The sequence below is a fragment of the Miscanthus floridulus genome, chromosome 12 (assembly GCF_019320115.1).
Source record: "Miscanthus floridulus cultivar M001 chromosome 12, ASM1932011v1, whole genome shotgun sequence".
Taxonomy (NCBI): Eukaryota; Viridiplantae; Streptophyta; class Magnoliopsida; order Poales; family Poaceae; genus Miscanthus; species Miscanthus floridulus.
In genome coordinates this window covers 82,730,840-82,736,839 of record NC_089591.1, presented here as the reverse complement: position 1 = coordinate 82,736,839, position 6,000 = coordinate 82,730,840, and positions in this window count along the sequence as shown.

Sequence of the window (6,000 nt, the reverse complement as noted above, 5' to 3'; positions counted from 1 at the left end):
CTGAGTGGACCAAGATCCAAGAGACCATCGCTGCCACCTGCCCTGAGCACTGGGTGATGTACTTCGATGGTGCCCTTAACATCAATAGTGCTAGTGTAGGCATTCTATTCATTACGCTGACCAAGGATAAGCTCTAGTACGTTCTCTAGATATATTTTCTGGCCTCCAACAACACCGTTGAATATTAAGCATGTCTCTAAGGACTCCGTATAGCTGTTGAGCTCGGCGTCAAATGCCTCATGGTATACAAAGACTCTAAGCTGGTCATCAACTAGCTCAACAAAGATTGGTCCTACTCTAGCGAGAAGATGGATGCATATTGCATCGAAATTAGGAAGCTTGAAGGGAAGTTCTACGGTATTGAGTACCACCACGTGGTACGCGATCAAAATTAGCTCGCCGATCACCTATCCAAGTTAGGCTCCTCTCGCGCCATGATTCCACCGAGGGTCTTCATTCAAGGTCATCTGGCACCATCCATTAAGGAAGATAAGGAAATTTAGGAAGTTTTCCCCGCTGAGCAGCTGGTACTTATGGTACCTTTGCCGATCATCGATTGGAGGGAACAATTCATCAGGTATCTCTCCAGCGTCGAAGTACCCACCGATAAGACTGAAACCGAATGCCTAATCCATCGAAAGTAAGCATTATGTGTTGGTGGACGACAACTTGATGAGGAAAAAGTGCCAAGGAAGGGATATTGCAAAAATGCATCACCCAACAAGAAGGAGTGAAGCTACTTCTCGAAATTCACTCTGGTTCCTGCGGCAACCACGCGGCCTCGAGAACACTGGTCGGCAAAAGCTTTCTGAGCTGGTCTTTACTGGCCCATGCCATCTCCAATGCAGTAGACCTCGTTCGATGTTGTAAAAGATGCTAATTTTTTGCCAAGCAAATACACGTGTCGGCACAAGAGCTACAGACCATCCTAGTTTCCTGGCCCTTCGCATGCTGGGGACTGGATATGATTGGGCCTTTTAAGCCAGTGTTAGGTGGCTTTCAGTACGTATACATCGCCATTGATGAGTTCTCCAAGTGGATCGAGTATAAACCGCTCGTCTCGGCTACTACAAAGAAAGCAGTCGAGCTCTTCAAAGATATCATCCACAGATTTGGTCTCCCGAACAGCATCATCACCGACCTCAAAACTACATTTACTGGCCATCACTTTTGGGACTTCTACAAAGACCGATGCATCTCCATCAAATACGTCTCTGTTGCCCATCCTAGAGCCAACGGCCAGGTCAAACGGGCGAACGGCATGATCCTTTATGCCCTCAAAAAGAGGCTATATGAGAAAGAAGAAAAGCATCCGGGTAGATGGTTCAACGAGCTACCAGCTGTAGTCTAGGGACTGCGCACTCAAGCTAGTCGCAGCATCAGTGTGTCTCCATATTTCTTGGTCTATGGCTCAAAAGCCATACTACCAGCGGATATTGCCTTCTGAGCACCTAGGGTGGAAAATTATGATGAAGAGTAACCCGCAGCTGTTCAAATGGAGGACGTCGATAGGGCCAAGGAAGAACACCTAATCACTTACATCCACATAGCCAAGTATCTAGAAGGCTTATGGAGGTACTACAACCGCAACATCAAAGGTCGTTCATTTGCTGTCGGCGACCTCGTTCTCCACAGAAAACAAAAAACCGAAGGGATGCACAAGCTCTCCTCCCCATGCGGGAAGGGCCTTACATCATCAAAGAGGTTACCCAACCAAGGTCTTACCGCCTATGTGACTTAGATGGAATCGATGTCCCCAATTCATGGCACATCGAGCACCTTATACGTTTCTATCCTTGAAACGCTCTAGATATGTACTCTCCACTTCATGATGAATAAAGTTTTGGTCTCCATAATTATCTCCATTATGGTTTAATCTCCACTTATGGTCGCTGAGCTTTCAGCTACTCCATAATGAACTCCAATATGAAATCATCATAACTGCGTCGTCCATGTTTCTCCAAATCTCCAACGTTTTCATCGAATGAGTTTCTCCAAATCACCGACCACGTTTCTCCAAATTTCCAACGTTTTCGCCAAACGAGTTTCTCTAAATCATCGACCATGTTTCTCCAAATCCCCAATGTTTTTACCGAACGAGTTTCTCCAAATCGCCGGCCATGTTTCTCCAAATCTCCAATGTTTTTCACTGAATGGTTTTTCTCCAAATTGACGGACATGTTTTCTACCAATCACCGAACTCGTTTTCTCCAAATCGCCAACGTATTTTGCCAAACATGTTTCTCTAAATCGCCGAACATTTTTCTCCAAATCTCCAAGATATTTCATCGATCAGCGAGCAGCATACGTTATGTTATGTTCTCTATGGAAAAGACCTAGTCTCTGATCTATCCCTACACGTGCTATGGGCTCCATGCTCTGCGTTATGGGTGGTCGGCTGTGGTTCCTTGGTCACGCCTATTCCTCCTACATGTGCACGTTCTCCGCGCTCGATGTTATGGACTATGGGCTAGCCAAGGCCGAGAGCTCAGTAAAGAACTAATTGCTCGGACGCCACTTATACTATGTTTATCTCCAAGTTATTTCACCAACCGCCGAGCAGCACACGTTCTGCTCTGCGCTCTATGGAGAAGACCCAGTCTCCGATCTCTCCCTACACGTGCTATGGGCTCCACGCTCTACGTTATGGGTGGTCGGCTGTGGTTTCTTGGTGACACCTGTTCCTCCTACACGTGCACGGGCTCCACGCTCGACGTTATGGACTATGGGCTAGCTAAGGCCAAAGAGTTCAATAGCAAACTAATTGCTTGGATGCTACTTATACTATGTATAATTGTGTTATGGTTAAAACTATAAAGATTTTTTCACCGAAATACCAGCAAACTACATACACATGCACCTTATAACATTTATACACATTCATAAATGTTTTTTGTGCTTTTGCGCGTTCTAACTACACTGTCCAGATGTTACAGATGATAATCTCCGGGTAGATCACCGAGCTTCGCCATCGCTGTCCGTCTCACCAAATAGGTCGATGTCGCCGGCTAGCTTTTTCATCGTGTCCTCCACCTCATCCTCTAGCTACTGGGTCTCCGCCTCGCCCATCCCTTCGGTGAATCCAGCCCTTATCGCCTGAAGGTCAACGGATTGATAGTGGGATCAAACCACCGCAAGGGCATGAGTAATGGCGGTAACAATGGCGTCGTGGTTGAAGCTCTCCCACGCCGTCTTGCACCTTTTGATGATGATGTCCGGGCATGGCGGCCTACCGTCGGGCTAAGGTGCCACCTCTAGGTCGACGTAGTCGAGCACTGGTTTGACTCTGGCAACTATGGCATCAAGTTTGTCCCTCTGGGTCTGGGCGTCCTGCTCTAGCACATCGAACTGTACCTTGACCCTTCGACGGTAGTATGTAAGCATTACAAGGTTCCATCAAGCAAGGAAACTACTTCAGTAGTAACTCCGACCAGGAAGTACTCATCGTTCAGTTCCTCGGTCAGTTTGTCTGCTCGCCCTGTCTCCTTTGCCTTCTCCTCTCAGAGTTGTTCGACAGCCTGGCGCAGCTAGCTAAGCTCCGTGTTTTGCTCTATAAGCACAACAGTCATCACAAAAAATATGGTTGTTCAGCAATACAAAGCACATTCGCCGATATACCGTACCTACTTTCTACTCGGATACACTTCTGAGCTGCTTGGATTTCTATTCTAGTTGTGTGGAGGCACTCGCTAGCTCTTCAGACTTGCACCATAGCTGCTCGAACACAGCCACCAGCTATTCGGATAGGACCCCTTCTGGTATTCCAGGTCCCGCACATTGGACTCAGCAAGGTCTCGCTCATGCTGGGCCCTCTAGATGTTTCTATCCATCAGGTTCATCGCCTCTCTGAGTTTTTCATTCTCCTCAGCGAGGGGCTCCATCCTCTTTATCAGCTGGTGCCACTACTCGGCAGTCCAAGTTATCCCCTACAAATGCACAATGATAATGATGAACTCCGATCTCAAATGTCATAGACGAGCATTCCAGATGCAGTACTAACCTCAATTTATTTCATCACTCCGGTAAGGGCGGTCTTCAATCTCCTCATCTCCCTAGTGGTGTCTTCCTCCTCGATAACCATCACCTCGTCGCCGCGCTTGTGGAGGATTCGAACAGATTGGGGTCGAGGTTCAGCATGCTCGATCTCTTCCACCTCGTCCTCTTCTGTCGTAGCTCGAGGCACCACCGGGGGGCTCCGTGGCCGGACAGTGGGTCCGACCATGCCCTATGATGCCTCAAGGGGTGTCATTTGCTCCTCGAGTGCCACTGGCTTCGCCACCCTAGACTCCGGCACATCACCGGCAACTCCAGCCTCTACTCCCGAAGATTCGGTGGTTCCTGCCGTTGCCTCGGGCACTGCCGCCGACCCGTCCATTGTCAATGCCACCTGTTCATCATCGCCAAGTCTGCCAACAGTGGTGGTTGACTCCTCCTCCGGCTGCTGAGCACTTGGGGACTCCAGGACAGGAGCCGCCGGCGTTGCCTCCACCCAGGATCAGCCCTCGGCTGTTCGATGGTCTGGACTAGCAGGGTCAGATCCTCCGCATGCTTCGCACTATATTAGATCAGTTCATCAAGCGCCAAAAAAGCTAAGGAATGATAGCAAAGTAACTCCAAGGCAAGGATACTTACGGCTTGGTCTGCCGGTACAATTTCTTGAATCGGCGCTTCATACTTGAGCCCCCAGGCGCGGCCGTGGGGTCGACTCCCGTGCTCTGAGGTGGAGGTCCCGCCTCCTCCACCATCGGCCTCTGCACTGCCCGCCGCTCTGGGACTTCCTCCTCCTGTTCCTCAAGGACTCCCATCGCATGCTGTGTGGGGACTGACCTCGCTCGCTGCTCGGGGACTTCTTTGCCTCTCTTCGATTGTGCCTCCACGCGCGTGTTGCGTGGAGGTGCTCGGTGGAGGAGCAACTGGAATTTCGTTGTCATCAGACCACTCGAACACCATGGTCCTTCGTATTTGAGTGGCCTAGTCATAGTGAAGCGAAATGCCACCCGGTTTGAGGGGAGCGATGGACGCCGTCTTTTTCTTCTTTCGGGTCAGCTCATCTACCGCTACCCTCTTCCCCTGGACCTTCTTCGACAATGGGGAGAACTCTCCGTCCGACAAGCGTCTATGCCTCTAGACTTCGATGAGGCACTGGACGCATCTTCCTTAGGCCGAGCTGGTGGCCGAGCGTCTAGTCCCTTTGACCAATCACCCCTCAGCATGCCTGAGAAGTACACCGCTCTTTCCTGTGAATAGATCTTTACATTAGTGAATTAGTTCACTGCTCGGCAATAATCATGGATACAAAGCAGAATGAGCAAAATAATCGAGATGGTTACCTGAGGAGGCGGATTTGTACAGTTGAAGGCCCTCGTTTGCCTTGATATGCTAAATGAGGCATTGGGAGCGAATAGCTCTGTGGCCCGCTCTAGCACATCTTTCCTCATCAGTCGCTCCGTCCTCTCCTAGGTCCCGTCGTCATCACCCTTGAAGTCAAAGCTCGGTGTCGATGCGGGACCCATAGGATACCCTGCAAGGGAGAGAGAAGATCTAGTCTAACTAGGATTCTTCCCAGGTAATCTTAGTAATAGTACTATTCAGTAATCCTACTAGGAACTCTCATTGTAAACCGACTAGGACTCTGGCCTCCTAACTATATAAAGGAGGGCAAGGCTCCTGGGGAAAAAACAACAGAACAATAATTGTACAACACTCCATAATCAATTCAATGTAGAGGCTAACGCTGGCTGGACATAGGGCTGTTACTCGATCAACGATCGAGGGTCCGAACCAGGATAAGTCGTTTATCTCTTGCGTTCACCATCGATTTCTGCATACGCTGAAGCCCGAACAATACTGCCCCGGGGACCCCCATGGTAGGCTATCGGTGGTAAAACATCGACAGCTGGCACGCTAGGTAGGGACTTTCGGCGAATTTACATCCGAGAGCTCGATGGACCTCAACAACATGATCTTCTCAATGGGGTCAACTTTCATCTTTGGCCCATG